The 12,500-nt window shown below is 41.4% G+C and overlaps 1 long non-coding RNA gene across 1 annotated transcript in view; it reads left to right on the forward strand.

Moving 5' to 3' along the window:
* The window catches only part of LOC123961374, an 11,296-nt gene extending 6,140 nt beyond the window's left edge, over positions 1–5,156 (forward strand). Inside the window, exon 3 of the long non-coding RNA XR_006822723.1 lies at positions 4,621–5,156. This is a non-coding gene — a long non-coding RNA (uncharacterized LOC123961374). The remainder of the gene's footprint in view (positions 1–4,620) is intronic.
* The last annotated feature ends 7,344 nt before the right edge of the window (positions 5,157–12,500 follow it).

A 12,500-nucleotide genomic window follows, 5' to 3' on the forward strand; every position in this document is an offset into this window, starting at 1 on the left:
TTTCTTGGCACACTTTAGGCCCCTTAGTGCCAATTGGGCATCGTTTAAATGCCACAGCCTACCTGAGCATTGTTTCTGACCATGTCCATCCCTTTATGGCCACCATGTACCCATCCTCTGATGGCTACTTCCAGCAGGATAATGCACCATGTCACAAAGCTCGAATCATTTCAAATTGGTTTCTTGAACATGACAATGAGTTCACTGTACTAAAACGGCCCCCACAGTCACCAGATCTCAACCCAATAGAGCATCTTTGGGATGTGGTGGAACGGGAGCTTCGTGCCCTGGATGTGCATCCCACAAATCTTCATCAACTGCAAGATGCTATCCTATCAATATGGGCCAACATTTCTAAAGAATGCTTTCAGCACCTTGTTGAATCAATGCCACGTAGAATTAAGGCAGTTCTGAAGGCGAAAGGGGGTCAAACACAGTATTAGTATGGTGTTCCTAATAATCCTTTAGGTGAGTGTACATCTCTAATGCATGTGCTGTGAATCACTGTCAGATGAGAGGTTGTTGAAAATGTCAGCTATAGGGCGGACAGATGTATTGCTGTCTGTGTCAGAAAGCTTTTTGGGAACCGCTGCAGAAGTGAAACTCCCAGTAAACTGTGCTGGGGGTCAGTCAGCTCGGCCCAGCCGTTTAAGGACATCCAAGGGTACATTGGGAAATGTACAGCCTCACAGGGAAAACAACTTCAGCAACGACAACATAATGGCTTCTGTAACAAGGACCATATATTTAATGATGTCGGTATTCAAGAAGTGTGTCTCAGTATATTGTATGGAAATTTATGCAAAGCTTTCTGGATCCAAACAGCTGTAAGGGACCTTCTCTAGTTACTCAGGCAGACACAGACAGCAACTAATATATCACATATTGCCTGAATATTGAGGAAAATACAGTGATATTTATATGGTGTTCTATCACGCTACAAGGACATTTTGAGAGGACACTCCTCTTCTGAATAACACATTTCCCCCCCAAAACATGCAAGACTCACAATTTACGTCACTCTCCACAGAGGTGGCAGAGAAATGAGAAATAAGATCTATTGGTCCATCGAGCCAGACAAATGTAGGGTAATCCACTACAGTGTCAGCATCTGCCTCATGTGTTACTGTCAGTGATGTTATACTGATAATGTTGACAACCAAACCTCAAAAGCTGCTCAGGGAATACTTTCCATACCTCCTACTGTTTCCCAGGAATCTGTGTTTAAGCAAAGCAAACACACTCCGGCACACACTCACATGCACTGTAGCCTAATGAACATAGCAGAGCAGCAAGCCATTACACATACCTCATTCATTTCCCCATAGTGTTTTTGCTCATTGCACATGTACAGCTGCAGACGCTGACAAAAAGACACACACACACGCACCCACATGTGCATCCTCTCAGGCTGCCTATCCTTCAAACACACACATAACATCACACATAGTCAGAAAATCACACAGGCTTGCTCAAAGTTACGCACTGTCCCATTTCTTGTTTGTGACAGCGTGTTAGCGGGAAGCCCGGCTGTGAGCTAACCCCTCCGTGTTTTTCTCGTTTTCTCTGTTATGGTTGGCACCTGTTTGCTCAGCACGCACGCGCATACACACACACACACACACACACACACACACACACACATGCAGCCACTACTTCCTGTCTGAAAGACCAATGTCAAAGTTTGTAGACATAAGTTCTTTGTCATTTCTTTCCATTCCTCAGGTCATATTTCATCATACTTTTCCAATATAGGAAAAAGTTGTTATTTCTTTGCTATTATAATGAAGATGCTTTGTTCAAATGGAAGTGTCACCTTTTTCTTCATATTTCTCAAGGGAAGTGCTTGTAAAATGGAATACAAGGGAACAAGCAATATTACAAAAACAAAGTGAACCCTTGGTGTTATTTTCCTCAGAAGTGTTGTTTTTGTGGGTCTTTGGGTCTTGCTAGGCTCATTTTCACACGCAGAGTCAACATAGTAAATGATAAAAAAATGTGTTATGGTGCAATTTAATCTCCTGTTTTTCTGCTGTTGTCCCCATCACCCTTCCCCCACACAACAAAACCCCACTCTGGTGACACATGAGCTGAGCTGGCAGACACATCCTCCCATATTATCAGATTGCTGGACAGCAGGGACTGCTGGACAGCAGGGACCTCTGGACACCGTGGACTCTCCCGCTGGGGGCCACAGAGGAGCAGGTCATACTGCTGGAATGTGGACTGGGACAGGTGGAGGGGGACATTTAGGGGAAACAGGCCCTGTGGCGTCATTCCTGTCCCCTCTGCTGCACAGTTTTCTTCAAGAGTGTCTGCTGGCAAACCTCCGACAACAACTCTGGATCCTGCGCCATGTTTTGTTTGGCCGCTGTGATTATTTTCATAGAAAGAACATCTTTATTGATAAAACTTTGTCTGTTGTCCGGGGCTGTTTTGCTGGCTTTTTTGTTTGGTTTGCCAGTCCGTGGCGAGAACTCTGTCTCCCTCCTGACTTGTGAAAGATACATAATAGTAAGAATGATATCTTTGTTTTTGAAGAAAATAGTATTTGTTCTTAAAGCAATTATTGGAATTAAAAGAACTGAAGCAAAGAAATACAACAGGATGTTCCCAGTTTCAGTTCTGAAATGATGATTTTTGACATATTTTGAGGATATTCATTTGCCCCCCTTTTCTTTCATTTTATCAGGAAATAAAATATACAAATAAAATTTAAAAAACTTGCTCTGCTCTAGAATCCTGAAATAATATGCAAAATTTATTTAAATTTAAATTTAAATAGGAGAATTTGATATCTTTGACAGAATACAAGACTATTGTAAACTCTATGGTAAATTATTTCATGCTTAATTGCGACTTTTTTTAGCCTACTATTAGTCTTATTTTAGAATTATAATCTGTTTAAGTATTGTTTGTGTTGTCAGTTGTCTGATTTTATATTGTTTTGTCTGCAACTTTTCATCCTGCAATCTTGGCCAGGTCTCTCTTGGCTATTCAACTTCAACTGTACCTGGTTAAATAAAGGTTAAGTAAGAAAACAGATTATAAAGAAATGTACGTTTTAGGGAATTACTTGTACCCAACCCTCCCTCTCCCTGTCTCTCAGTACAGTCATAGTACAGCTGAGCAGCTGTCAGTGCAGTTACAGGTGTTAAAAGAGTCCAGAGTTGATTCACAGGTGGCTCCCAGCTCTGGGTGTGTGTGCCTCATTGTTTGTCAGACTCAGGGGCTGCAGGTGGCCCACCCTACTGTGCTGATACCTGACATTAATTAACACACTGCACACAGCTGCAAGAGAGAGAGATGTCACTACCAGCACAATCTTTTATTTTAAAATTAGTTTCAGCATGGTAGTCAAATAAAGACAAATTGTTATTTGCTGTGATGGCCTACTTGGCAGCAGTTGATTCACTGAGCACACATGGGACAAATAGAAGGCTTGTAAGCATCAGTTTGTCTGGAGGAACATCCTCCTGTTCGACCTGGCCTCAGACAGCGAGCTAACTCTCGCTTTAATGATAATAATAAGGCTAACATGGTATAGCCTCTCTCCCTCCGAGCCCACAATTACTAGCCTGGCACGCTGCGTACGCACACAGTCTGTCTGGGGACCAAGCCACTGGATAATTCCTAGTTACCTGTCGCAGTCACTTCTCACAAACATACAAATACCAGAAAATAACTTTGATGGTTGTGAACACACATGCGCAGGCATGTATTTAGGAACATGCACACACTGCAGATGTTAATTAGCCAAACATGTCCAGGGAGTCAAATGTGAATTGCCAGCTAATATTCCTGCCCCAAAAACATCTACATTTAATGAGATTTAAATGTCTGAAACCACTGCTGTTACCTCATCTCTAGGGGTCATTGAAAACCTCAGAGGGTATCTGCATTCAGTGAGTAACAAGAATTACTGATGACGTTCTATGTTAACTGACAATAAAACACTGGCAATTTCAGTTTTTTTTGTAGCTTTATGTTTCCAGCATTATTACTCCCTTGTAATACATAATATAGGCCGCTGACTGTGACCGCTAAAGCCCTGGCTCTCCCACATCCAATGCTGAGTGGGCCAGTAGTTGATTGTTGCTCTCAGGAATGACTATGAATGAATATCAGGTCTTATATCTTTAGTCAAAACCTATGTTAAAGATAGATGATTTTACAGTTGCAGATTATTCTTCTAATTAAAAAGCCTGTTGAATTATCTGGAAATAAAGTGTTACCAAGTTAAAAACAAGAACGTTGATGAAAGGTTGACATTTCGGACATTTTCACAGGATAGAGTATACTGCTTGATTTGGTAATTGCTTTAATTCTCATATGTTTGCCTAAACACAAGTTTCCACAAATAAAACACACGTGCACTCCACACAGATCACTCTGAAGTGGCATTGTCTGTGTCAAAGCAGCAAAACTTATTGAATAACTACATGAGCGAGTGCACCACCAAAGGGCTGTAAATCCACTTCCTGTCACTTGTATGGCTCAGTAACAATGTGGCAATATCCTCTATTTTGGCATTTTCTGTCTGAACATTAATTAGGCCCATCCTCCGTACATTTGCCCCATTTATCTGAAGCTATCTCTTTGCTTTTCTCCACATGACAGCTGACGGAAGTTTTTTCTACCAATGGATGGAGCCTGTGTAAATATTGGACCATGGACTGGTGTCCATTGATGTTGCTGGCCGCGTGCCGTTAACCCTCAGCACTCACTTGTGCAATGTGGGCAGATCCAGGGAGGGCAGGCTGCCTACAGAAGCGTGAGCCACATTGAACACACACACGAGAAACCAAAATCTAAAGGAATAAACTACACACACACTATTGTATTTACCTGTTTTTTTTTATTAAATTTGGGATTTACCAGTACAATTAAGAAGAATAAAATTTGATTTCTGGGACCATAGTATGGCTTCCTTGTTTAATAGACTTATATCCAAATTCTAACTTAGGTGCAATACAACTGCACAGTTAGTACAAATCTGCACAAAACACATTTACAAGAAGCTAATACATATCACTGCCATGGGACTTAAGGTTGAGAATAACACTATGGCTATGAATAGAATGGACAAAGTGGTTTATCAGATCTATAGAGCTTTATGCAAATGTTTGTAATAAAATGTTCTTTCATTTTCTTTCCTTCCTGGTGTTTGTTTCTATCGGTTTAAAGTAGTACAACAGCAGAAAAAAACCATTCAGCAGAAGTTGTTTAGATTTGAATGCTGTGTGCTGTTTTACCACCTCAATGTTACAGATGAACCAGGTTTTCCATCCCTCTCATTTTTACTGTACTTATTATGTTTGACCTTAATGAAAATCTTTTTGTTACACCATTCATTTATTTTATAAAAAATAGAAAGACCTGGCTGAGAAAGAAGTAACATGGTCTTCTCCAAGTTTCCTCTTTTGAAGGGGATTCATTCAGCATGGTAATCCTACCTCCCATCTCACACACACACATTTTGTCATCCTTGTACGTGCTTGGAGGCTTTGAACTTGGTAACACTGGCTAGGATGGTCAAAAGAGCGTCTAGCCCTTTTGGATGTCAGCTGGCCTCAGAGCATGGTCTTTTCTTTGATCTGTACCACAATAAAGATCCGAATGATGAATGCTGGCCAGTCATAATATCATCTATTCTTTTCCATCATGCCTTGTATCACTGTGCATATGTTCTCCACTGTGGCACAGTTTACTGGTCTCCCATAGGCAGACCATTAATTGCTTGGCGCCTCTCAAGAAAAAAACTGGAAAAAAAGCTAACAAAGAAACAGTTTTGTTAATAGCCTGCTGCTGTTGGCTGCTGATTTGGCTCAAGTAGTAATGCCAATTCTTTTGGAACGCACACAAACATCATACTGCCACCCATCATTAGCAGGGCTCCGTGAACACAAATGTGTGTGTGTTTGTGTGTGCATGTGTTCATATTTGAGTGTGAGTAAATGTGTGTTAATGTATGCATGTGTGCTCTGTGGATACATGACTGTTTGTTTGTGTACGTGTGAGTATACGTGTGGGTTTTCACATCACTTGTGTGCCAGACTGGTGGCACTGCCATTATACTGAAGTGTACAAACACACACACACACACACAAACACACACACACACACACACACACAAACCAAAAAAAGGTATATACATAGTCTTTCAGTTGTGGCATTTCTGGACACATTCCCATCCACATTACTGAAGCATGAGAATGAAATTGACAGTCTTGGGCTGAAGGATGGCACAGCAGACAAAAACAACTGCTGCCAGATTCCATGGCAAGTCTCAACGGACAATGGTTTGGGGCAGCCAAATGGCAGAGTTGCAATGTCCTTCTCGAGCAATTTCCTCACAAATATTTGCACTCCTCTGTAGTGTTTCTGTTAGAGTGTGTGTGTGTGTGTGTGTGTGTGTGTGTGTGTGTGTGTGTGTGTGTGTGTCTGCATGTGTTGGAGCATGGACTAGGACAATATCTGAAATGTCTGTCATTCTTAGTAAAACTAATTATTTTCATGATCAACTGAAATGTAATTATGAACATTTTTCACTGTAAAATGACCAGGGAATTGTGCAAATTCATTTCCAAATGATCATTTTGAAGCAGGAGAATTTGCTCACCATACCACTTTCTGAATCCCAAAGAAATCTTTGCAATATAGAAAGCAGAAGTTGCAGAAAAACAAGGACTAAAAAGGTCAAGAAGAGGAAGAGAAAAAGAGCAATAGAAGGAAAGAACTCTGTCACCCCTGGGCCTTGGCGAGGGCCACAGAAATGGAGCTTATCTTGTTTATGTGGGGAAGATAACTAGAATGCTCATCTGGCCAGAGAGAGAGGAACCTCTACCATGAGTGTATACTGACACTGGAGACTAGAGACTGTGTGTGTGTGTGTGTGTGTGTGTGTGTGTGGGAAAGGGAGAGAGAGAGCATGACAGCTGGGCACACACACTGGCACTCAACTCAACTCAACTGTTGCACAAAAGTCCAACTCTACACGTGTCATTCAAAAGCACATAATAACATCCAAAGAGATTTGTGTATGGTTTATGAAAATGGAAAAAACATGCAGAACAGAAGTTAGCGGAGGTGGTTGCTCCCACGTGGCTATTTTGTTTTCTTTTTAAACAATGAAAGATTACAATTTTTTTTAGTTTGAGATTCAGTATCTTTAAAAAAAAACTAAAAATCTTGCCATGAATAGAATTTTGCCAGCTGAATTTACTGTTGTCAGTCTGTAGATTTCTGTTTAGCTGATGGCCCTTTCAGCGCTGCTTGTGTTGTTTATCTCTACCTGAACCAAAATAATATTGCCACTCCAACAGAGAGTAATCCAACAGAGTTATTTGAAGTGACGGATAGGTATGGATCATGGCCTGCCTTGTAATTAAGAGAGATTGCTATTTTCCCCTCAGAATGGGCTCTCCTATCCTGATCTGTAATTATATGTTGTTCAAACATAGAGGGGAGTGTCCCTGGTTATTGTGCAGCCTGCTTTACCACCACAACAAGTGCCAGCATCACTGATTGTCTGCCTGTTTTAAAATTTAAATTCTTTTTACTTATTCATTGACAATAAAGTTTTTGTATGCAGCACATTTGTTTTTCTGCCACAGTTTTGCACCCTTCACTGTCTTGCCTCTGATGTGCCAAATGGATCATGGCAGGAAGGCGGTGCCTGTGTGTGTGTGTGTGTGTATGTGTATGTCTACATGTGGTGTGTGTGTGTGTGTGTGTGTGTGTGTGTGTGTGTGTCGTGTAGTCCCAGGTAGTACCCCAGTGACCTCCACATAGTGACACTGACGTGCAACAATGATGAATGCCCTGATAAAGTGAAGTAAGGACACACCTGGATAATGTTAAAGTTAAAAACTTAGAAACCTTAAACGTTACAAGATGCTGACCTCCTTGTTTAATTAAGTGCAGCGTTCTGCTTTTAAACATTTACTGCCACCCACTTCACTCTTCCTGCAACACCTTCAATTAAATTGTACTTTTTACAAATCCATGAATATTTCACAAATGCCAAAAGTGATAAAGGTCACCTCTGTTGGAAGACGCAGGGTGGGCTGATGTTTGAATTTATTTATTTTTTTGGAAGAAAGTGTGGATCGTTTTAAATCTTAAAGTGGCCACATAGTGTAACATTTGACCCCTGTGAATAAGTATAGCCCAGGCAATCTCTGCACCACACACACAGTATATTTCAGTGTAAAGCTGTGACCCCCTTGTTTTCCAGTAAGAGGAAATTGTCATGCAAGTGACCACACTGGAAACCACTTCCCCCTTTGTTATGATTGTGTATGGCTAAACCACCTCATTTCCCTTGTTCTGGCCCTCCAGAATACAGTCTACCCCACACATCTTGTCACATCCACATTGCTCTGCTGTTCCTGCCATCTCTGACCTTTCAATGGTGTGTTGACAAAGACACCAAAAGCCTCAAAATTGCAAAACGTTACAAATGTAGTAGCCAAAGCGCTCCATATTTAGTGTGTGAGTGGGCTGTATGGATCCTTCTCAAGCTTTTTAGGAGACGATCAGACATAGACCAAAGGCAAACACTGACACTGTGCAGTTGCTTTTGTGTGCCCAAATGCTTTGTTAATGTTTCATGATAATACACTTGAATTCAGATGTTGTATTTTACACACTTTAAGCTGTGTAAATAGAATCCAAGAATTATGATTATGACAATTTAAGTCACATAAACAACATAAATAAACACTGATTTGATGAAGAAGACCTTCTCCTCACACAGTTTTACTTTGTACAAAATCCATTAAAACGTCCACTTCATTGTTAATATGTCAGAACCTACGGTTACATAATCAGGAAAACATCCTCGCAGCTCCTGGCTGATTAGGAATCAACAATTAGATAGTTTTGTGGGGCGCTGACGAAACACAATCCCCTCTTTATACGCTGGCTCTGCTGTAACCACCTCAGAGCCCATGCAAGGATGTAGATTAAATTATATTTTATGTTATGAAATTAAGCTCTTTGGGGGAAATTAGCCAAATGATTATGTTTCAGTGTAATTACTGAGTGAGAGAGAGAGAGAGAGAGAGAGAGAGAGAGAGAGAGAGAGAGAGAGAGAGACCTGGATGCTCAAGCCCATACACATCACACACAGGAGTTTTGACTATTCCAGGGGGCCAGTACAGTTTGTCCTGGCCATAGAGGGTCTGTGGTATGACCCCCTTTCCCTCTGATTCTCCCTCTCTCTGTCTCTTTCTCTCAATCTCATTCCCCTCTCTCCATCCTTCTTTTCAGTCCGCAGCAATTAGAGAGGCAAAGTGGGAAAAGAGGAATGTGTGAGCATGCTTTGTGAGGATTGGGAGAAAGAGAGGGGGAGTACAAGAGAGAAAGTGAGAGATAAAGAGAGAGAGAGAGAGAGAGACAGAGGAGGAGAGGAGAAGAAAGGAGAGGAGAAGGCCTGTCTTAATTGGCCTGTGTGGCCACGCTGGGCTGTGATGGTCTGGGCTTGCCAAACCCTGTGCCTCAATAGTTGGCCTGGCCTTACATGCATCCCGTGCATCCGGCCAACCACAACTAACTCTAGTGTGCTCTTTGGCAGTTTCCAATGTCAGGCCTGGGAGAGTTGTGCCACCCACATCTACACTCTGCTCCACAGTTCAGGAGGACTCTCTGAAGGGGATGGATGCGTGGGTTTGGGTTTGTGGTTTATTTGGCTCTACCAGTTTAGGTTGAGGTGGCATTTCTGCGCTCTTTCTGTTGTTTACTTATTTAGGATAATGTTACAGTGATTTTATTCCTAGGCTCCAGATTTAGAGGCAGATGTAAATTTAAATTTGACAAGTTAAAAATGCACCTTCCCAAATTACATACATACCTTGCACAATACTTTTCAGCCTTTCACAGGGTTCAGTTCTGTTAAGATTTTTGCATGACTAAGTCATTAATGCACTGTACTCCAGGCAATCAATATATGTTGTAATTTCCATCCTTCTAACTACATTGACAGCTCTTCTTTCATAAACTATGACACACCACTGCGGTATCAGCTTTGTGATCTTGACAAGATCTAACCAACATAACCATCAAACTCAACAATGGGAAAACAAGTATATGTCTCAGCGCACTTTGGCCAGGTTTGGCTTGTTTTGGTTGACTTATGTTGTGCCAGACGCGGCCCCATCAGGCACAGCGGTGACGTGATGAGCCCTGAGGGCCAGTGAGTCCCTGATCTCATTATCAAGCTCAAAAGTGTCATACTACGTATGAACACCTACGGGTAACAGGCTCAGTCCCAGAGTGGCTGCCTAGAGAACACACACACCTGCCAGTAGGTTCAAAATGTCAGTGAGAAAAAAATCTTTTATTGGGAATGATACTTCCCACTGGACTAATAATGCATTAATCAATAAATGAAATGGATTATTGTACATGTGCTGCATGCATGCAAGTTTAGTATGTGCATTACTGTGTATGAACCATTGCAGTCTCTAGCCATTCTACAGAAATGAACTATTTTTGACAGCCGGTACTTCCAGCTGAGTGTTTTTCTCTCTTTTTGCAAGGGGATGGACTCCTTAGTAGGTCAATGAGGTTTCATGAGACAGGCAAAGGTGATTTAATTGAGCAATTTATGACCATAAAACACATAAGCTCCTTTCCAATGATAGCCGACCAGCTACTCCACTTTCCCAGAAGCAGCACATGTGCATCTCATCACTGTAAGACAGAACTTGCACTAAAGTTGCACTAAACCCTTTAATGCAAACCTAAAACAGGACTGAGATCTACAGTAAACTCTGCTGCACCAAGATAACCCCAGTGCCCAAAATGGTTCCATTTTGGGAACAAAGATACTAGACTGTAAATCTGCCCGGTAACAGACATCCCAATGGTGGGTATGTGCATGCATGTCAACAATAAAAGGTCGTGCCATTTTCAGAATAAGCATGTGATAATTTGAGACATGTCAGTTACTAAACTTAGCCACTGTAGTTAGCAAGCCGCTGGAGGATGGAGGGATGGAGGGATGGAGGGATGGATGTACGGATGGGTGTGTCAGAGACAGTGAGAACAGGTCAGTTTTAGTGTGGCCTGCAGCAGAGGAAGGACTGAGGAGTTGTTACCAGCCTGCTTGCTACTCTGTGAGTGCTGATTTCCACTTGCCCTATCACAGCGCAGGAGACAAATACAGACGTGGACAGGCATAGATAGAGAGAGAGAAAGAAAAGAGAGGGAAATGGGGGAGGGTGGGTGAGAGGAAGAGAGAGGCTGCTAAAAGCAGCTGGAGATTCTTTGCAAGGCCTTAAGATGTAATAAATAATTTACAGGCTACACAAGGTTTAATTGATATAAAAAGATTTCAAAAAAGGGCCTTTGAGCTCAACACACACCGAAACGGTAGGCATATACACTGAACAAAGCAAGTACATATTTTAGGCATTGTATGTTTGATAAAATGTTTTTATTGATATTAAAAATGAAAGTACATGAATTGTGCATTTCGGACGTTCTAGCGTGCAGAGGTTAAATCAATAAAATACACACAGGCTGAGTGAGCTACTGACACAGAAAAAGTTGCCATTGCTCGGCAAGATATCTCTTCATATTCAGCGAAAAGAAGTGGTTGTCTTTCACGCCATTCATACGAACACTAGAGTAGCCTGTTTGAACATTACAATAGTGAATGAATGCAGTCCTAGCAGGAAAATATAGAATAAAATAGACAATATAATAATAATATTATTGTTAACAATAATAATATAATAATAATAATAATTGCACTGCCTACTTTGTTGCACAACTTAAGTAGAATATAATTAGAGACAGGACGCAGCCTTGATAATTGAGATCTCTCTGACAGAAATAAGATATAAAGTATTGGCTTGACTCTTCAGTATCCATTAAGTCTCCTTTTCATGGGTGATGCATGACACAATAGAGGGGGAAACTATGATGTGGCACAGAATTACCTTGTTTCTGACATGGGCTTCAGTGGTTTGTCACAGATAGCTGTATCATTGTGGCCAGGTATGGGTAACAACATCAGCTGCCCTTCTACAGCAAGATTAGCACTTACACTCAGCAACTACTTTACTCCACTTCTCCCTTGGAGAGTTTTTTCCTGAGTGCTTCAGAAATGGTTCAGCATGATAGCCCTTCATCAAATGCATAATGGATGGATGATTGGAAGATTGCTGAGGGGTGAATGGCAGGCTAACAACGCTGCCCCCCTCCCCACCCACCCCCATCACCATGCAAATACAGATAGATACTGTTAATGCATAAGATCAGGGCCATTGTCTTCTATAAAACAGAGAACAAATGACAGACAGAGGAGAACAGTGAGGTGTGTAGCGATGATATGCTCTCTTGATAGACAATGGCCTTTAGGTGACCTTTGAAGTTTACTAGCATTTTAGCAACATCACTAACTCCAATTAAGGCATCAACACAATTACTCGTGTGAGTCACATGTAAGCTAAACCCTAAACCTACAACTGAGCAGACATTTCTGGCCT

This window comes from Micropterus dolomieu, linkage group LG22 (genome assembly GCF_021292245.1).
Source record: "Micropterus dolomieu isolate WLL.071019.BEF.003 ecotype Adirondacks linkage group LG22, ASM2129224v1, whole genome shotgun sequence".
NCBI lineage: Eukaryota > Metazoa > Chordata > Actinopteri > Centrarchiformes > Centrarchidae > Micropterus > Micropterus dolomieu.